Source organism: Gorilla gorilla, chromosome 10, assembly GCF_029281585.2.
Source record: "Gorilla gorilla gorilla isolate KB3781 chromosome 10, NHGRI_mGorGor1-v2.1_pri, whole genome shotgun sequence".
Classification (NCBI taxonomy): Eukaryota; Metazoa; Chordata; class Mammalia; order Primates; family Hominidae; genus Gorilla; species Gorilla gorilla.
This window is the reverse complement of record NC_073234.2, coordinates 143,352,473-143,374,902: the sequence shown is the minus strand read 5'-3', so window position 1 is coordinate 143,374,902 and position 22,430 is coordinate 143,352,473. Positions and strand designations below refer to the sequence as shown.

General features: G+C 40.6%; 1 long non-coding RNA gene across 1 annotated transcript; it reads right to left on the bottom strand.

The window, feature by feature from the left end:
- Nucleotides 1-2,757: 2,757 nt before the first annotated feature.
- LOC101136212 (uncharacterized) lies at nt 2,758-19,789 on the bottom strand. The gene is made up of 3 exons (XR_002008031.3): nt 19,675-19,789; nt 7,430-7,523; nt 2,758-4,564 (listed from the first exon to the last, which is right to left on the bottom strand). It is a non-coding gene; the product is annotated as an uncharacterized lncRNA (long non-coding RNA).
- Between the last annotated feature and the right edge of the window lie 2,641 nt (nt 19,790-22,430).

Genomic DNA, 22,430 nt, shown 5'->3' with positions numbered 1-22,430 from the left:
AGAGCGAGACTCTGTCAAAAAAAAAAAAAAAAAAAAAAAAAAGCTTAAAAATATTTTGGCTATATGCTTTTAGTTTCTCTTGTTGGGAGATTTGGTTGGCTGCAATCTTGAAGGCACACCCTGGAGCAATTCACTTTTCATATTTTCCGTTATGTAATCTTTTACTCACTTTCATTTCGTATCATATTACTGCCACCATTTTTGGCTTAGACACAATCACGAACCTCTGAATCTCCCTGAATGTAATCATGGAGCAGTGGTCTACACAACTCATCTCAGACAATGTATTTGAAGATTGAAACCAAATTCACATTTATCTGAGTACAGCCGTAAAGTGAGTAGCATTAGGATAAACATCATGTCTTCCAGCATTCACCTGGAGGTGCAGACAGTGAAACCCAAGGAGTACATTCGTTAGTTCCCAAAGAAGAGTTTTTATGATTATCTGAAAGAAATCTTTGATTGGCACAGAAAGTAAGCTTTGAACAAGGGCTGATTGGAAGGCAGGGAATGGGGAATTCAATAGTGATTAACACAATCCAAATATTTCCTGTGACAATATTTCTGGGGTCTAGGGAGATGCCATTTCAGTTCTCAAGGGTTTATTTCTGTCAGCTTTCAAATGGCATATGAGCCACAATATGAAAATAGTAGTATTATATATCATGGTGCCCACATCCCATTAAAGAGTCATCTTTGAGGATCTGTGCACATGACCTCACATCTTAATGGGAGAGCAGCAATGACAGGTCCGCTTCTCTGGAGGGTGAGCAGCCCCCATTAGGATTTGCCTGTGCTTCACATGCCGAGTCATCTGTGTTTGCCAACCGTATTACACACAGGCATCCGTTAAGTTTTCTACAGTGTCATTGTGTTTAAACTACGGGTCTTTTTCTTTTTACATATGTCCCTTGTAGATAGGCCAAAAGAAGTAACAAAAAGATCACTCATAAACCCATTACATTCTTGAATATTTGAGGTATTCCTTTCCAACATTTCTTTCTATCCATGAATGATAATGTATTTTTTTGCATGCATGTAATATATTTTTCTTTACTTATTCATCAGTGATATATTCTCATGAAAATAAACAAACATAAATCATGCTTCCTTACTGAGGTGGAAAGGAACCAGGAAGACTACTCCTTCCTTGCCCCCACCTCAGTTCCATCTCGTACTGTTTTCCTGTTACTCACGACATGCCCGCCACACAGGAACTTGTTGGTTCCCTGAGTGCACGAGGACTTTCTTGTGCTATGCATGGCTGGTTCCTCCTTTTTTTTAAGTCTCAGAGTCAGTGCCTCCTCTGAGAGACCTTCCCTGATGACCCCTATGGAAAATAGGCTTTCTCTTTTCTATTTCTTATCACAGCTCTCTTTTCTTTATAGAGTTACTATAGTTTGTAATTATTTAGCTTATTGACTTGTTTGTTATCCACCTTTCCCACTGGAAAGCAAGTATCAGTTACTCAGAGGAGAGGCAGGCATTTTCTTAAACCATTACCTTCCAGGGCCAGCTTGGGAATCTGGGAACAGGGCACAAAAAATATTTGTTAAGTGAATGAATTAAATGAACTTGGTTTTAATAACTGTATAATAAACTATTGGATGTGCCGGGAGTGGTGGCTCATGCCTGTAATCCCAGCACTTTGGGAGGCAGAGGCGGGTGGATCACTTGAGGTCAGGAGTTCGAGACCAGCCTGGCCAACATGGTAAAACCCCATTTCTACTAAAAATACAAAATTAGCCAGGCATGGTGGTGCATGCCTGTAATCCCAGCTACTCGAGAGGCTGAGGCAGGAGAATTGCTTGAACCCAAAAGATGGAGGTTGCAGTGAGCTGAGATCGTGCCACTGCACTCCAGCCTGGGCAACAAGAGTGAAACTCCATCTGAAAAAAAAAAAGTTCTTATTAAATCTATTGTTGGCTATTTATGCTGATGCTATTTTCTATCATTGTAAATGTAAACAGGTTTCCTGGCTGGATATGAGCTAAACCTCACATAGGTTATGTTACAGATTTGGTAACACACACTCACTTCACAGATTCACAGGGAGGTGGACCTAAGGGGATATTGTGAAATCCCATCCCAAGGCATAAAGGGGCTGTTGATCCCCTGGACCCAGAGAAAAACTGGCCCTGGGATGTAAAATCTCAAGGCGTCTCAGAGAAATTTAAGGTGATTAAGGTGACACCCATAAGCCCCTTTAGGGGTTCTGGGAAATGCATGGGTGGACCAACCGACACAAGACTAAACTTCTTGCTCATTAAATACATGGCATCTAAGAGCATCTCTCTGTAACAGCGACCCCATTTGTTGTGGGGCTTTCTTTTTGGTTCAGCTAAAAGCCGGGTTCTTGTCAAACGGCCGTGAAAGATGAGGCTCGCAGACACCTTGAAGGGTGAGAAAAATAAAATTCATTGGGCGAAAAGAAAAAATAAAAAAGGAAAACAGGGACTCTCAGCAAAGCGAGAGTCCTGCTAGCCGGTTGCCTGCCTCACAGATGGAATCCCCAGTTCCACCCCAGAACAGGAGAGGCCAGGCTCCTCCTTCCTGCAAATGACGCGAACTTCCGGAGGCCGCACCCCAGCGCGCACTCCTCCCAATGAGCAGGCCGGACGGAGGTTCTTCCGGGAGCCCTTTTTACTTGGCTGTCTCACGTTCATCCTCACCAGCTAGTGAAATACAAAATACACACAGTACAGAGCAAATTGTGAGACGAGTATCAGTGAATAAACTGCTGTGCAGACATCTCTTGTATTTGAAATGTTTATTTGTTATGAACCCAATTCAAGCTGGCTTAAGCTAGAAAACAAACACACACCCACACAAGAATATGTTAACTGTCATAACTGGAAAGGAGTACATTGGCTTCAGAAATGGCTTCGTGGAGGTACTCAAGGGGCCTCATCAGGATTTTGTTCCCCAAAGTCTTTATCCCACAGACATTTATGAGCATCTCCCAAGTGACATTCTTGGTAGCAGAGACACGGCGTTGCGCATAGAAGGTCTGTCTTCCTCAAGCCAAGATTCTAGTTGACGGTGAGAGAGGCCTGGAGTCCATCCTAGGTTCACATGCTCAGCCCTACTATTTTCTGTGATAGATAAATTTTTAGCTAGGTTCTCTCCGTGTGGTGGTACCCTGCCTTTCCAAGCTCATATCCTTCCAGCAATACATGTAATTAAAAAGAGACCTTATTTCCACAGTTCTATTAACGTTCTGGGACATCCCTGGCTTAGAATTTAACTGATTCTTATTCTCGGCTTTGAACAGATTACAATGCAAAACGATGAAATTCACTAATTTCTTAGACCTGACACTGGGGCTGCTCTCTGAGCAGAGGAAGGCATTGGCCCCACCTAAACACGTGGATGGAGAGTGGGCAAGAGAGACATTCCCAAAGGGAATTTGGGTGCCAGTAGCAGAAGGAACAACCTTTCCAGGGCAGGCAGAAGCAATAGTTAACTGCAGCATTGAAATTATTTCCTTAGGATATATTCTTAGAAGTGAAATATGAATGCATAGTGGAAATATATTTTAAGACTTCTGACAAAATTGCTAATTGTCTTCTATGATGTGTCTATTTGCTTTTACACTCACCCCATGCGTGTGTCTGTGTGGTTTAAATGGTGTAAGATGTTAAAAGTACTTAGAGTATATTAAGTTGATTTCTGATCACCGAAGACTCTCTTTTTTCTATAGGTGACAGACTAATAATATTAATCCATTAGTTCACATTTCAATTACAGATAAAATGAGATCCTGGTATTAGCTTTCAGGCAGATACACACAAACACCACACACACACACATACACACACACACACACACACACACACACACACACACAGATCAGCTTTGAAGAAGACTGAATTCTCTCCCTGCACAAATGAAGCCTCAATTTTTCCATGCTATGCTGCAATAGCACTAACTCCTCTCAGGTAACATGGCCATACTCTTCTGTTCTCCCTGGTAAGATCAATACCAAATATTTGTGTTTTTTGAAAAAGAAAAAAAGCATTCTCAGGATTAATAATAAAGCCAAATAGAAGGGAATTAAAATTAGAAAGAAATAGCAAAATCCAAGGTTAATGCTTCGATGTCAAAATGACCACCAGAAGAAATGACACAATGCATCTGTTCAAAGTGGTAAACTCCTTCTGAATTTCCAAACCACATTTCCACCCAGGCTGCACTGCCTGTGCTTTGACATATCTCTGACTGTGATGACCATGATCTCTTGTAAGGGATTTTGCAGCCAGCTCTCTCATTATAGTGTCATCTTGAGTATGGAGAAGAAGGGAAAACAAGCCGGTCCTCCTGACTGTAGTTCTGAATATTGACACAGAAGTTGATAGATCAGGAATTCCCCTGCTCCAGGAGGGGGATCTCTGAGGGCAAACTCCAAAGTTTGATGAATGTGATGTTCAGCCCCTGCAGAACCTTGCTTGTTAGTGTTGCCTCTGCAGTCTCATTTACTGTCTGTCTTTTCCCTCGCCCTGACCTTGAAACTTCTGCACGGCCACTGAATTTGCATGTGTGCATCACCTGGTCTCTATGGCAACTGCAGAAAATCAGAGCAGAGACAAAGGATTCAGTGTCCACTTGTTAACAGTGCTTTCTACCTAAATCAGGGCATTTCAGCCTTCGATCCATTGACATTACAAGTCAGATGATTCTTTGTAGTAGGGTCTTTCTTTTGCACTCTAGGATTTTTAGCAACATCCCTGGCCTCTGCTGGCTAGATGTCAGTACCGTTCTCTAATTGGGATAACCTCAGTAGTCCCCATACATTGCCAAATGTCTTCTGTGGGAAGAAATCATTTCCAGCTGAGAAACACTTAACTAGGTCATTGGAACATGGAACTAAATTGGATGGGGTGTCATATAATGTATAATTTTCTTTACATTTAAAAAATGACCTTATTCTGAAATTGGTTCTGGTTGCCACAGAGAAATGAGCAAATATCTTCTTAGCAGGCACATCATGAAGACCTAGAAGGAATTCCAAACCGCAACCTCAAATGTGTTATTAACTGAGACGGTACTTACACAATTTATAAAGTATTTTAATATTTTTCTTTTATGTGCCTCTCATAAATTATTTTTTTAAAAAAAACCTTGAAATGTACTAAGTGTCTCATGCCTATAATCCCAGCAACCTTAGGAGGCCGAGGTGGGAGGATCGCTTGAGCCCAGGAGTTTGAGACCAGCCTGGGTAACATACTCAGACTTCGTCTCTAAAAAAAAAAAAAACAAAATTAGCCAGGTGTGGTGGCATAAGCCTGTGGCTCCCAGCTACTTGGGAGGCTGAAGTGAGAGGATCACCTGAGCCTGGGAGGTGGAGGCTGCAGCCTGGGTCACACCACTGCATTGCAGCCTGAGTGACAGAGCAACACTCTATTTCAAAATAAATAATTTTTTTTAAAGTCAAAAATAAAAAACACTTCCTCATTTACAAATTCTTCTAGTGTGCTCATGCCTATGCTTCTGAGCTTTTTGTACAATTTAAAATTACACATAGATGGCCGAAAGGCTTAGGACAGGTCTTGTCTGTTCCTTGAATAAGCCAAGGAAGTGGCCTGTTTCTCTGCTATTTCTTCTGCCTCAAATGCTGTTTCTGCAGATACCTGTGGGGTCACTCTCTCCAATGAGAATACAGTTATTCTGTCCTAGTAAACCTCCCTTCCTCAGAGATGGCTTCCCTGATACCTTAGAGGGTCACTGCCTACCTCTGTGCCATCTCTTTTTCTTTGCACTGCTTTTCTTTCCTTCTTAGTATCCAAAGTGACTACCTAAAATCGTATGTGTATTCAATTATTCATTTTATTATCTGTCTTTATTGTCTTCCCTGCATAGGAAAGTTCATTTGTCTTTTTTGTTCACTTCTGTATCTTCAGGAACTAGAACCTAGGCCTAGGCCACAGTGCTTTAGAGAAAGACTGCAGAGCACATACTTGGTGGCATGTGTGCCATTATCTGATTCTGTGCCCATGGCAGACTTTGCTAATCGTTCAACACACTTCTCCACTAGATTCACAAACAATATCAGAGTTCTTCTTACTGGTGCTGCCGCGGTTTTGGAGCTAGCTGCTGCTCAATTTAAACACGATGTCACCCTCCTTACTCCAAGACCAACTATGCCTATCACTTAAATAAATTGGATTTATGCAAATAGGATTATTAAACAAATTCCCATTCACCTCTCTTCTCCAGATGACCACGTAAGAAACTTTTCCAATAGATCCAAGGAAACATAGGCTGCCTGTTTGTGTTTGAATTCTAGCTCCAGTTCTTCCTAAATGTGCAACCTTCAGGAAATTACTTTACCTTTCTGTGATTCAGTTTCCTCAGTTGCAAAATTAGGATAATAATAATGCCGATTCCAAGGGGATTGGTGGTGAGTCACTGAGATAGTGAAGAACAAGTCTGTAGTAAAACACACTAAGAACGTGGCCTGGGAGATAGTAATTATATGTGTATGAGTGTGCGTTTTGTGTGTTACTACGATTATCTTTTTTTAAATTAAGTTAAAGCTGAAAGCTATGGATGAGTGTTTCTTTTAAATTAACATCACTGTATTACCCATACAAGGCTGTTCTCTGCATTTAGGTGTAAGCACTAGCCATTTCATGGTATAAGTTGTAGAAAAGTAAACTTGACTTTTTTAGCATAACCCACAGTAAGAATTACATTTTGTGTTAATGACATATTATGCGACATACACATTCAAAACTCAAAGAGAAGTTTCATAAATTTGTACACACCCTTACTACCTATAATGTGCTCTGATATTTCTTACTCTGTTCTCTATTCGGTTCTGTTTTAGCCTATTCTGTTTTTTAATAGCTGGTTCCAATCCATTAAACTGATTTTGTGCCACTGACACAGAGTGAGCAGTAGTTTGAAAGCCAGGGCCCTCTGGAAGGCAGATCCTGCTCTGGGGAAACACTGCCTGTTTTGCATATGCATTGCTGAAAACAGGCACTGCTGGCTTAGGAGTAGGAGACTGGCCTTTCAAAGTTGTCCAAATGTGCTCCTATGTAAGAACAATGCTAATTGCATTGGCCAGTCTCAGAACTGAAATAAGTCAACGAACAAAATAAATTGCAGTGCATGAAATTTGCAATAAGCTCACTCTGAAAAAATTCCTGAAATAATCTCGGTTGTAATCATAAAATTGCAAAGGCCATAAGACAATGTCTTGGCCCAGCAGCTGAGCTCTGCAGGTTCAGAAGTTTCAGGCCCCACGTTGGGACTGCTTCCACCAGATGATTCAACAATGGTTTTACTGAATTGAAGGATGAAGACAGCCATCGCTAAATGAACAGGCAAGAAAAGAGCGCCTCTGCTGGCTGGGGATGGAAATTACCAAATTACCGAAAGGAAATTGGGTTCGTGTTTAGTACACAGAGCAAGGGGGACTCACTGGAACCAAGTAATTTGTTGATCCAGATGTCTCCTGGTGCTTCCGTGCTCAGTGGTAAAGGCTGACAGATCAGATCAAGGATCCTGGGAGGGAGCTGGGGAGGTGTCGTTCAAAGGATACAAAATTTCAGTTAGGCAGGAGGAATAAGTGAATGAAGTCCATTGCACATGACAACAAGAGTTCATCATATATTGTATTCTTGAGAAATGGTGAGAAAGTGTTTTCACCACAAAAATGAGGACTATGAGAGGTAATGAATATGTGAATTAGCTGGATTGAGCCATTCCACAATGTATATATACTTTAGAGCATCATAGTGTACACAGAAAATACAAACCATTTTATCTGTCAATTAAAAAATAAAAATCATTATATTAAGTTCTTATTGAAAATCAAAGCAACAATCAAAAGTAGGACTATTGAAGATTCAGATTCTTTAGAAATGAAGGCTTGAGTTACTCTACCAGATAAGGAATCTTGACTAATTGATTTTTTGTCTGAGAGCAAGAGAAGTATGGAAATATGGAATGGATCCTAAGAGAATAATGGCACATGTATATATAAGCAGAAATGAATGTTCTATGCTTTTGCATAGTTTCTCTTTCCTTGTTATGTGTGTTTGTTTTTATAAATAATAATTTTTATTGTCTTTTCCTCCTTCTCTTTATTACTTTACATACAAATTATATGCTATTGTTATACAATTTAGCTTTCAGGTAACAGAATAGTCAGTGGGACCCTGACTAAATTTGAGGAGTATCTAATGCAACCAGTGATGATGCAATGACTTAAGGCCTGTTTTTCCTCATGTTAGGGAAGGGACGGGGCTGCATATCATGTATAAAGGATGCTTGTAAAACAGGGTCATGTACTAAGAAGGGTAAAAAGCAATCTGAAGAATATGGCAGTCACAGATGTGGGGAGCAGGCACTACCTCTGGGACTGAAGGAGCATGCCAAAGACAGAAGAGACTTGGGAAAGGGCCATCTCCAAGTTTGAGATCAGACTCTTTGGAAAGGATGTGGCTCTGAACCCAGGTAGAGAGGTTCAGTGAGGTGCAACAGGCTGGGCCTGGTAAGCAAGAAACTGCCCACGGGGGCCCAGCAAAACTTGTTGGACGGATGTACTATTGAAGCCCCATGCATTATGGCAAAGAAGCTGCTCACTGGAAGAGAGTTTCCTGGTGACTACTTCCTTGTGGGAATAAGAAGGAGAGTATTGGGATCAGGAGGAGAAGCACAATCCTTTTGTAAATTGTTCCAGCTAACAAATGTGCAATGTTCACAAAGTTCAGTCCCAGTGTTACAGAGGAAATCAAAACGGATGGGTATGGAACTGAAAGTCAAGAACTCAATAACTGGTCCAGCCTCACCTGTGGTAAGCCAGCTTCCCACACACCTATCTACACATATTTTGACTTCTTTAAAACCATGACAAAATGACTCTATGCTTCCATCTACTGATCAATCAGAACATAATTGGAGGGAAGATGACTTGCTATTATCTGCCTCCTGAGATAATGCAATAAAAGAAGTACAAGCCCACCTTTAATCTACTCCTCCCCCCAATACTATTGAGCCTCAATATTTAAAAAATCCAGTTTACAGAAAACATGGGGATGTAAGAATGTGTTAAAAATGCCATGATAACATAATCGGCTTCTGTTGAGGGCCCTCAAGACCACCCTCCATCTGGAGTTTTCCTAGAAAGTTTCATAGGGCTAGCATATAGTTGTGCTCATGACTCAGATTTGTAACAGGGAAGTGATAAGAATACACACTAGATCCCAGGGGTCAAAGACACTGGCAGCGTCTGCGGGAATCTCCGTGTCGGCTTCCAGTGATCTCTCCCTCTTATGAGGGTCTCAAAATCCATTCTTCCCCCAACTATGAAAATGTAGCAACAGGTAGGCCATGTTTCTGCCCAAGGAAGCCCATTAGAGACTCAGCACCCAAGGTTTTTTGGGAGCTGGTCACATAAAGATCTTCTGCCAGGCACATACCAAAATGCCAGACTCCCGGAAGAAAAGCAGGTGTTCAGAATAAATCATATTGTTTGAATGGTCCAGGCATAGTGAGCTAGTCTTACCATGGAATGGCAGGCACATTTCCAAAATCCAAATCCCTAGACATCAACCAAGGTCCGACTTGCAAAAACACCTTTCTATGGAGAGTAGTCTCTGTCCTGCTATGCTAACTCATTTCTGCACACAGCCCAGTGTAGAATCTGGAAAATTCTATTGGAAAATTATTTTTATAAGAAAACAAATAAATGGCATGGATAAAGAGGAAAAATGCAAGAAACTAAAAACTTAGAAAGGATTTATGGAACACACCAACCAAAGAAAATATCTGGATCTTGCTTTGTGTGGACCTTAATTTAGATGAACTCTAGGCAGACATTTTTAAGGTAGCAGGGAAGTGTGAAGATAGATTGGTATTGAATACTATGAAATGAATATTGCTGACTATGATTGCATTATGTACGATCATGTATCTTAGTTACTTAAAAAGAGTCTCTATTAGCAATACATACCACCATATTTACACATAAAATTACTTGAGGTCTGGGAATTTAAAAAATAATAATCTTGCTTTGTTGGTGATAATAATGAGAAGTATTAGTGGAGATAAAACAAATTAAACAAAATATTGATAATTGTGGAAAAAAATTTTGTTTTTTTTTTTTTTTGAGATGGAGTCTCTCTCTATCTCCCAGTCTGGAGTGCAGTGAGCCGACCTCAACTCACTACAACCTCCCTCCGCCTCCCGGGTTCAAGTGATTCTCCTGCCTCAGCCTTCTGAGTAGCTGGGAATACAGGCATGTGCCACCGTGCCTGGCTAATTTTTGTAATTTTAGTAAAGACAGGGTTTCGCCATGTTGGCCGGGCTGGTCTGAAACTTCTGACCTCAGGTGATCTGCTCGCCTCAGCCTCCCAAAGTGCTGGGATTAGAGGTGTGAGCCACTGTGCCCAGCCTAATAGTGGAAAATCTTCAAGGAGTACAGGGAGATTAGTCGTATCATTCTTTCTACATTCATGCATGTTTGAAAAGTTCCATATTTAAAAAGGCTAATGTAAGTAAAGATATATTTTGTTTCTTTCTATGTGTAGCCCACATAACCCACAATTAACCAAAAATGTGAAAGCAAGAATAACAGGGTGACAAGAAAAAGTTAGCTTTTCATTAAGAAGTTACCTGTAGATTACAAGGTAGAGTAAATGTAGTCTATCTCCTGGCATTCGTAGGCATATTTTTGGCAGGAGCGAGAAGTCTGATCTTTACAAATAATGTTGTTTTACCACCCCTTCTTTTTGTACTAGCTCCCTGGTAAAGGTTAATTGATTTACCTTTTCAAGAATTTCTTTCTATAACACACCTCTGTATCTTCTTTTTTTAAAAAAAGAACAATATACATAAAAGTGAAAATTAGTAGTGAATCTAAGATAATAATTCAGATTTTTGTGGTTCTGTGTGTTTTCATCTCAACTCACTTGACTTAGGCTTTTGATTGGAGTGTTGTTTGGAATAAGATCAAGAACATACGGGCAATTAGGTCGGGCGTGGTGGCTCACGCTTGTAATCCCAGCACTTTGGGAGGCCGAGGCGGGCAGATCACTTAAGATCAGGAGTTCGAGACCAGCCTGGCCAACATGGCGAAACTCTGTCTCCACTAAAAACGCAAAATTAACTGAGTGTGGTGGCACATGCCTGCAATCCCAGCTACTCAGGAGGCTGAGGCAGGAGAATTGCTTGAACCTGGGAGGCAGAAGTTGCAGTGAGCCAAGATCGTGCCACTGCACTCCAGCCTGGGTGACAGAGTGAAATGTTGTCTCAAAAACCAAACAAACAAACCAAAAAAACAAAAACAAAAAAATGAAAAAATGAAAACAAAAAGAACACATGGGCAATTGATCTGGGACAGCTCTCGCTCACTTACCTCCCTAATTAGTTTTCACCTGTTGCTTTACCAACTAATTAAAGTACAGCTCCCATTCAATAATATTTGGTTCCTTCTCATGTCTAGCGCAGACATCAGCACTGGGTGTTAAAGGTTATCAGGCAGTCAGAAGCTCAAAGACATCCCAGCTTATTGAAAGAGGGATCTTCAAATAAACAGCAACAACAATGTACTATTGGGTTCTTCTCATAAAGCTGACTGGAGAGAATGGAATAGGAGATAAAGAGAAGGATGGCTAAGGTCTATGAGAAGGAAAGAAGCAAAGAGTATCAAGAACGTAGAGAAGGGAAAGGTTGTGTGCAATTTTTCTTTGAAACAAATTTGGTTATCTTAGCCCAGAATAGAATTCTATTGAAAGAAAAATAATATTGATCACAGCATCAAAGGTAAACAGAAAAAGCTGGCTTTGGGAAACACAGCAACTGAATAGAAGCTAAGAAGATGTATTTGTTGCCACAGCAACAAATGGGTAAAGCAGCTCCAACTGTTTTCAGCCTTTCCGACTCAAGATTTACATTTCTGAGGAGAGCATGTGCATGGCCCAGATTGCTCCCTTACCCCTCAGCCAAGAGAGCATTGGGCATTTTGATTGACAGCCCCAGGAAGTTAGTACATCAGACAGGGTTGGGGTGGAGGGGAGGATGGACGCTGAGCAGGTAAACGCAACACATGTGCCTGTAGTCAACACAGATGATTACGCAGGGATGAAGATGAAAAGTGGCAACCCAGGCAGCCAGAGCTGTGTACACCATGATAGAGATGTGAGGGACTGATGGCCTATAAATGGAATAAGCTCCATGGAACAGGCTGGGAAGTGTACTCAATTTTGGATTGCTTTATGGTTACCTCATCCTCAAACATTGCTCTGAGAGGTCTGGCCTGGATCACAGATACATATCTGAAGCCATTATTGAGGGTGTGTATTTTTCCTTGGCTTCAGAAAGGTCATGGGCAGAGAGCCACAGAGTTGACTCAGCCCACTGGAAGGACATAGACTGTGAGTGAGGAAGGAGTTCATCTTCAGAGGAAAGCTGAGGGCTCTTATCAGAAGAAGAAATGGAACCCAGAGAGGAAGAAACAAACAGGACATCATAATTCTCCCACTGGTTCTCAAAATATTCTCTTCCTAGGACATAGGAGGAGAAAACACTGCCCTCCTTAATTAAGAGATGAGGAAATTGAGGTGAGTACCAATGGACATCCCGCATTCCCACAGCTACCACAAGGTGGAGCTCAGACTAAACCCTCAATCTCACAACTTCTGGGCTGGTGTAGCCTCTATTGATCTCTCTGTGGAAGAGTATTCAGTCAGTCAGTGTGGAAGTGTAGTCAGTCCTCTGAGACGTTTCAGAGGCAACCCCAAACTCTACCTAATGCCACTCTACCCCCAGGCCTCCCCAAAAGAAATAGAAATTGAACATTCCTCTGGGTCCTAAAATGAGACCCCCAACTATCTGACAGAAACAGGAACTGCCGAAGTAACAAGGAGGAAAAAACCAACTGATCCAAGGAAGCACCTGTTCCATTAAGAACATCACTTCGGTTGGTTCATTCAGGCAAGAGAGAAGGTCAGTCTCTGGAAATCCAGCTGCGCTTTGAATGCTCCACCCACTTTGTCATGCGCCTAAATCTAGGCAGGGCTCCACATTGTTATTCTGGTCATGAATCCAAACACAGAAAAAATGGAAAATTCCAACACCCAGTCCTGCCTCTAACACGTGTGAGCCATTGGCCCTTGGGCTCATTAAATACATTATTTAGGCCTCGGTGACCTCATTTGCCCATGGGGATGACAATAGAAATGGTCTCAGCCACTGTTGAGAAACCCATGCAATAATGTACATGAAACCCTGAACACAGTGGCTGACATAGGCAAACGCTCAATAATGTTGGTTATTACTATTACTGCTATGTATAATAGTAATGATCAGCAACCATCCCAAGACGCCAAACTAAGACACTGCTTAATTATGGCAAGTCTACATATGAAATATTTGGGGCATCATGAATGTGTTTATAAAGATTATGGAATAATAACACAGAAAAAGTTTATACTTAATACTGAGCAAAAGGAGCAGAATTCAAAACTGTATGCCAACATGAATAGGACACAATTAAAATGTACAGGGGGAAATTAAGGAAACGGACTAACGTTCACTGTCAATAGATTTAGCTGAGTCCTCTTCCTACCTTCTGCTTTTACTGTGTCTTTAAGTGTTTCTATGATAAAATTTACTTTCATGACAATAAAAGGTTTTAGTACTTTAGAAAAGATGTACGTTTTCTTAAATTTCAATTGCTAATTCATTATGCATGGGGAAAAATGCAACCCACTTTGGGAAGGCTTCCCTCCCTCATCTATAAAGAATGAGGAGGAAACTCATTCGTTGAAATGGCTCTTTGCAAGCTCTTTCTCTTAGCATTCCAAGCCAAGTGATAAGGCAGCTACTTAGGATTCAGGAGTAACAGCATGAGCTATTTCCCCAGAGAACCAACGACAAAATTTCTATATCAATTTCCAGCCCATGAATCTAAGATTCCATAGCTACGCCTACGAAAGGGTTTTTTTGGGGAAAGTACATCAGAATAATATCTGAAGTAAGCATTTACAGTGGAAAAGGGGGGGAAATGTTATCCAGGGATTGGAAAAGCATAGGGTGGGGGAAAGCTAACCCCACTCTAATTCCCACTAGCATGTTCTCCCCCTGGTGTGGCTGCATCTTTGTGCCAATGAGTATAATAAATAGAAAAATAAATAATAGATGCAAGGCTATAGTGTCAGGGAAACAGACAGAAGGAGATCTCTCTCACCATAGATTTTCTTAAATGAGGCAGTTCCCACCAGTCCTGAAACTATCAAGTTCTCTGCAGTTTTAACTTGCAAGTAAGTATAGCTTGAAAACCCACATAACACATATGTCCCTTCCAGTGAATTACTAAGGCGTGCACATCATGAATACATAAAAACCAGTGCCAGTTGGACCTGTGTTCCACTGGACTTTAAGGAAACCCCAAATCTGAGCAAATACTAGTTTATGTGCTCCTAAGACTAGTCTTGCTCACAAGCCAGTCTCAGTTAAATAAAGGCTGATTTTCTTGAGCTGAATGAAGGGTATTGGCAGCTAGGAAGCAGCTGCCATTTCTAGGAGCTCACTGAGTTTGGCTCATGATCTAAAGATTTAACCTGCCTCATTGACGAAATCCTCACAAAAGCCTGATGTGTGTAGGTGATTGCATGCATGTGTGTGTGGGGAGCATTATCATCCCTGTTTCACAGACAAAATACTGAATGTAGAGAGGTAAATTCAGTAACTGGATATAACAATAGAAGCCAGAATATAACTGAGGCTAACCCTCTCTAAACTATGCTGGTCAACCCTATAGGGATACTCTCATGCATTCTCCAAATTCCATTTATTCCACCAAGATTCCATTTTACATATGCTGACAAAATATAAGCAATGTTTTTTACATTCATTTGCTTTGAGATTCTCCCATGAAACAGTATCCCTGGGAACAGACTGTATTCTGTCAGAGCAAAGGCAGTGAACTGGTGGTTATCTGGCCCAATGCTGTTTGCAATCACATTGTGTTTGCCTTGCAGAATGTTTAAAAATTTAAAATTAATATCCAACATGTAAAAATAAAATGTTTTACAAAAAATAGCAATATCTAGCTTTCTGTGAAACGTTAGAAGATTTGTGAATACAGGAAATACACTCCCATTTGGCAAAGATAACCCAGCCCCTTTAGAGCCTCTCTTCCTACCTGCACCCCCGACATGAGCCTAGGGTGAAGCTTCCTAAGACCATGGTCCAGGTGGGAGGCTGCTTACTCTCTGAGTCCCCTGACTGCAGGGAAAACTGTCATCAAATTCCTCCATCCAAGGACATCTGAGAACCTTCACTGCAGCCCATTGTTTCCCATAGTAATATTCAACATTTACTCAACAGTAACTGTGTGCCAATACTATTTCATAGAATCTTCACAAAACCCCCATGAGATGGTCAATATTATGATCTATTTAAATGAGAAATAAAATGATTTTTCCTCCATGACACTGGAAAGGATCCACTTAAATGATACATTATTTTTTGCTCCAGAATTTTTTCTCAACTTTGATTCTACAAGAACTCAGCATTCCATTGTCTCTAATTTTGCACAAACTGAGCTATACTTTGTTATTGTTGTTATCTTCTTGAGCAGGTATCAGCACCCATGGCTTTAGGAAGAGGGAAAATGGGGAGGAAATCTAATCTACCTGAGTCTAAACAATAAACATCCGTGAATAGGGACACTGCATTTGACAAGATGGAAAAGGCAAATAAATGTACTCTGGTTGTAAAAATGTCATTATTTGCTTTTACTTTAAAATGGCTCTTCAGGTTGTTCAATGTAAAACAAAGAAGCTTTCTCTTTAATGGTTTCTGTCAGAGATAATATGGTGTGAGGTAGAAATGATGAACTCATCCCAGGATATCAACCAAGCAAATGTCCATCAGGTAGGGAGGCAGGGGTCCTGGTAATACACTATGTGGACGAATGGGAAAAATATATGGAGGACATGATTGGAATCAGTGGATTTAAATTTTATCTCAATTCCCCCACATCTTATAGTCCTAGGCATGTATAGTCTTTATTTTATCCAAAAGATACCAACTTTATATCAACTAACAATTAATTTACAGGTGAAAAGTTCTATTTAACCTCCTGAAGATGAGTCCCATACAATGAGTGCCTCCTCTTTCCCAGCCCCTGTTCTAAGTACTTAGGATGTATTATGTTATGTGAGTCTCAAATACCCAGTGGACTGGGGACTCCTAGTATGGCAGGTAAAGTAAAATCATACAGGTTTTCATTTTTATACCTGCTATCTGCTTTCTAAATATTCTCTCATTTGTTTTGTTTTCAAGAGGGAGTCTTGCTCTGTCACCCAGGCTGGAGTGCAGTGGCGCGATCTCCACTCACTGCAACCTCTGCATACCAGGTTCAAGCGATTCTCCTATCTCAGCCTCCTGAGTAGCTGGGATTACAGGTGCCCACCACCACACCTGGCTAATTTTTGTATTTTTAGTAGAGACTGGGTTTTACCATATTGGCCAGACTGGTCTCGAACTCCTGACCTCAGGTGGTCCGCCTGCCTCGGCCTCCCAAAGTGCTGGGATTATAGGAGTGAGCCACTGCGCCTGGACATTTGGTTCTTATAACACCTTTGAAAGTAGGCATGACAAATATTATAATCACAATGCTACATAATATTATGCTGGTTTTAGAAAGAACGGAACTGAGGCTCCGCAGGGTACTTAGAAGTTTTGCCACTGAAGTTTAGGTGCATTTGCTTCTATTCAATGTCTTTGTTACCATCTGAACAACCATACAGTTGGCTGTGATGCTGAAAATGTCCCGTCATGCACCTACACTGCCACAGACAATATAGTGCACCTTGACCTGAGCTCAGAATTGCAGGTATATTAAATGTTAGTCTTCACTATTTAAAGGCAACTGTATTTCCTATGGAAGAGACTACTCGTTTTCTCCCTATGCATTTCCCCCATAAGAATAGAATTTGTGTTTTTTGACTTCATAGGTAGCTGTCCAGAATAAAGTGTACATTACCCAGTACACATTGGGTCAAGGGAATGTCAGGTGACTAACTAAATTCTAGATGAAACTAGAAGTGTCACATGACAGCTTCCAAGGCATAGCAAGGACATGCTCCTCCTATGGACTACAACCTAGTTTTTTATTTGTCTTCTCCTATATACTTTAATCTAGAGGTGGTGTCTGTAGCTGTTACTGCCATCTTGCTAATGAGATGAAGAGGAATGGAGGTCAGAAGCAGAGCAGCAATCTGGAAGAAGCCTGGGTTCCTGATGACCTTTAGGTCCAAACCACTATTCCAGCTTCAGACCTCTTTCTTAAGATATTTTCATGAGAGAGAAACAAACTTCTCTCTCATATAAGCAGCTAATTTTAGCCTCTAATTCAAATGAACACTATTCTTAACTAATAAAATTTTCAGACAAAACATTGAGACCCACCAACTAAATATTGCATGTTTTAAATATGAGGATGAACAAAACATATCTGTGCCATTAACATGACACCACAAACCTTAATGAGGTTCTCTGTCTTAATATACTTTTAAAAATCTGATTTAGCCAACAACCCACCCTTTTAATATAATGTTACTGTTCATTTTTGGGTTTTAGGAGGGCAACAGTTAACCCTACCTCATTCCTCTCTGAGTTTGGAACCAATTGAAATAAAAAGAGGCATATTTATATAAAAATATGACAAACATAGCAATTTCATTGCTCCTATTGCTGGTTTGGTAGACATGGTTGGGCCTTTAGTAAAATTATCCTCTACATTGGACTCTGTAAGTACAGTTTTTCTTTGGGCCAATTCATATAGAGGACTAGGGCCACCTCTCACCTTGTCAAACACAGAGAATCCAGGAACCTTACAAGTAAGTCACACATGACCACAATGTTCACATATTAACCTTGCTAGTTAGAAAAAGGAGAATAAATACTGTAAGCATCCTCCATCTCCACAGTTCTTCAACCTTCCTCTGGGTTGAACAAGTAAAGTGGAGAAGGGGTTCAGTTTTATTTCAACAATCCCAGAAAGTAAGAGGCTTCTATGTCATCGTCTCCAGCTGGAACAAGTGGAAAGAAAGAAAAGAGATCTCCTGCTGCTCAAGATAAAGAAGGAATATTGCAGCTAAGGATGGGAGACATAGGGAAGTGATGGTTTCTAACCTGACACAAGGTGGAGAGAAGTAATAAACTAGAAGATGAGGGAAGTAATTAAAGTAAAACAAATATATGACATGAGGTTTCCTTAAACACACCCACAAGGAATATGGGACTTGATTGCAAGCTTCTTGTTCTTTCATGTTATTATTGAACTCATTATCATTATTGCTGTAATTGTAGTGGTGACCCACTTTATTCATTTATTATAAGACATTCCTGAAACCAAAGCAGAAATAGGCACTATTCTAATACAATATTTACCTGTCATTGTTCTACAGTATCTGTCCCTCTTTTGATGTGGTGTCAAAGTCTGTTTAGGTTATATGGTGCCCATATCCCCTGTTATCAGCACCCTCTCATGCTCAGTTCTTCTTATCTACATACACAAGAGTCCATTTCTCTGGGAAAAGGATTGTAGATAATAGACAAAAGGAATGTCTACTAGAGAAACAGATGAGCTTGGCTAATGAAGGAAATGAAAATTGGAGCCATAATGAGCTACTGTATCATAAATGAGCATAAATTATTTTGTCAGTGCTATTTACAATTTTACATGGTGCAGAGCTTTGCAATTACGTCTATTCAATTATGCCATTCAAGGGATATTTCAATAAGGATTCTTCATTGTGGCCAAACAACGCATTTGGAAGCTTCTGTTGTACATGGGATTCAAATCTAGCCACGAAAGAGTCCATTGCTGTAGATTCAGAAGAAAACTCTTGGTTAAATGTCAAAATACTAGCAAATTCTTGAAGGAGAAATTTTCAATTGTTTAGGAATAAAGCATAATGAATATGACCTCTATCTATGATTGTGGAAATTCTGAGTTGAATTCCAAATATCTTGGTGGTTAGGTCAGTGTATTACCAACAATGACAACAACGAACAATACAAACAGAACAAAATTTGGGAACAAAACATGATCAGAAGGTTTTGCAAAGGTTAAAAAAGCCCTACTGAGAGGTTTTTTCATAGAATACGTAAATATTTTTATGCATGTTAAAAACATAAGGACTCTTAAAATATGACTGTAATACTATAATCATTCATAAATAGAATTAAAAATATAAATATCCTCAAATATCTAGTCAATGTTCAAATTTCCTTGCATGTCTGAGCCTTTTTTAAACCTCTAATATATCATTTGTACATGTTTCATTTTTTTCGTTCCATAGATAAGCATGGCAGCCTTCCAATCCACTTTCTTTTCACCAAACTTAACAAATCCCATAATTACATTCATCCATGTTGTGCTATTCACAGCTGCACATCCCATCATGAAAGAGCTTGTTTTTCTGTAGGAGTCAAGCTAAATAACCCAGTTGTTAAGACAAAACCAGGCTGAGCTTGGCTTAAAAATTGAATTGTGTTACCAACCTAGTGGAAAGTTCCATTATTGGATTGGAAGAAACACTGTCATCTTTTCAAGGAATGAAAGTGAATATTAAGCTTCTAGTTATAGTAGTAGAGGTGAGAGCCACAGCCACTGAGGCAAGAAAGTGAATGTTAGCATTTACTTACCCTATAGAACTTCCAAGGCAATGTTGGGCTTGTTTTACATCTGACTCCTACCCCAGATGTGGATACATTAAGCCTTTGGTCTTAAATACAGCTGGCACATACTGACTCATGATTTCAGATGGTTTCAGGAAAGACCGTCTAGCAAAAGTTGTACTTGGGGGAATTCCTGGCAAAATAACAGATGTAGCAATGTCTAACTGCTTTTGTGATGTAAATTGATCTCCCTATGGCATCAGTGAATCTTCGTGCATTCCTTACATTGATCAGATAAAACTTACTAGAAATAAAAATAACACACACAAAAACATCTTCAAATGCTGTGTATATTCATTGATTATTTTTTAATTTAAATGCTTCAAACCTGACCTATAAACTTTTTGAAATGTGTTCAGGCAGCAAATACACATACCATCTACCCATGTCCATTTTGTTTCTGAAACTAACCAAGCTTATTCTTGCCTCAGGACTTTCCCTTGCTGGGTCCTGTGCCTGCAGCTCCTGTTCTTGGCCTGTCTGCTTTGCACCTTCCCTGCTTAGAGGACAGCACCCCCATGTCTTCATCTGGGGAGCCTTCCCTGACTCGCTGTCTCAGGTGGCTCCGTCACTCCCATTCCAGTCTCCCTTCATCAAGTTACCCATTTATTATCTTCATAGAATTTTATCATAACCTAAAAATTGTGTTTGTTTATTTGTTTTCTTGCATATTGTCTGAATCCTTCATTGCATGTGACCATGATGAGGGCAGGGAAGTGACTCACATTCACCATGGGATCCCCAGGTCTTAGACCAAAGCCTGGCACATGGTAGGTGCTTGTGAATGAATAAATGAAAGGGTGGATGGATGGGTGGATGGATGGATGGATAGGTAGGTAGGTAGGTGGATGGGGCGTGGATGGGTGGGTGGGTACGTGGATTGATGGGTGGATAGATGCATGGATAGAGGGATGGATGGATAGGTGGGTAGGTGGATGGATGGATAGATGGGTGGGTACGTGGATGGATGGGTGGATAGAAGAATGGTTGAATGAATGGGTGGGTGGGTGGGTGGGTGGATGGATGGATGGATGGATTTGTGTAAGGATGGATGGATGGATGGATGGATGGATGGATGGATGGATGGATGGATGGATGGATGAATTAGTGAGTGAGTGAATGAAGCACCTACAGAGAAAGTTGAGGAGATTTTACTCATAGTGAATTTTATTTAGTACAACCAACATCATAAAGAATTTCTGACAAATTTGTTTTAAAAGAGTTAGAATTTTACTAGTGAATGACCCAGAATAGTTGGTGATGACTCTAGATCTTTGATTTTCAAATGAGATTACTCTAAAACTAACAATGACTTTAACTGGAAAGTAAGCCAGGGAAAGTTTAAAATATGCTTGGTGTGTATAAAGAGAACCTAAGGATTGAGTTATATAAAAACAATATGGAATGAAGCCTCCTTCTCACCTCCCCTGCTGTGTCAGTTGCATGTTTGTCCTCACTTTGCTTGTAGCATCCAGGATGCTAAGACTCTGGAAAATCATAGTCGAACCCCTGCAGCAATCCGGTTACATTTGCTTGCAGCAGAGAGAATTGATTTGAGTGTTCTAGCATCCTTAAGACTTGGGCTCTTTCACCAGGTCTCCTCCAAATCTGTTGTACTGCTTTGGACAATTACTCTCAGCCTTTAAAAACTCCCCTGCCATCAAGGTCACTGCAGGACAGCTTCCTATAGACTATCTGTTATTGTGTGCTATTTCCACGGAAAATGGGTAAAACATAACTGATATTATTAGAAATATGATCCTGACCACAAAAAGGGCCGATTTCCTTTGGTGATGACTCTCTGATTCAATTCAGATGACTACATTTGCATCATCGTAAGCTTGGACATGTCACTGATTCCCCCAGCAAAGTCTGTTCTTTCACAAGCTATTTTAGAAGTAAAAAGCCTTTATGGACCTCTTTCCAAAACTTTGATTCAGGGAAATTGGCAATGACTGATTGAGCAAAAAAACACCAAAGGTCATTGTTACGTCATTCCGGAGGACAGAAGTTGGGATGGAAACCTCTCTCACCCCTCCCACGTGGATATCAATACATTCTCTCTGCACCTTGCTCTTTCTGTTTCTAATTCACAGAGTTGTATGTGGAAATGGAACCTCACAAGCCACTGCTCCTTGCTCTGTGACTGCAGGCACTTGGGAGTTGAACACAGGGTTGGGAGGAGGGATGGCTGGTGTTACATGTCCTGCCTGGTCTCAGAGCTTGGAAACCAGTGGGCTAGAGGCTGGCTGGCCACGTGTCTATTGTGCTAGGGTGTCCATGTCTTTTTCTCCACCTCTCTTACCTCCCTGCATTTGGCTTCACAAGATCTGACTTGCCCTGCTCTCCAACATGGGCTGCTTTTCCCTGCCTGGAATGGAGTCTGGCTCAGAATGTGAGAGCTACCCTCAGATTTCTCGGGTGGGGCTAACCACAGGACAAGAAGCTGGGGAAACTCAAGGAAATCAAGCAGACTGTTATGTACTAAGAGCTCTTGTGTTCTCATTGGAATATTATAACTCAGATTATTAGTTAGCATAGCAAAGTCTCTACCAAAAACAGAGACAGAAGCTATCTACAATCTTACCTTCCGCAATGGATCAGGCCCCACAGGTCATGCAGGTCTTCCCTGTTGGCTCAGTATTATACTGAGTGCAGAAACATATCCCAGAAACAGTGAGAACTACGTCTACCACAACACCCTATGGTATTGGTCAAAATAC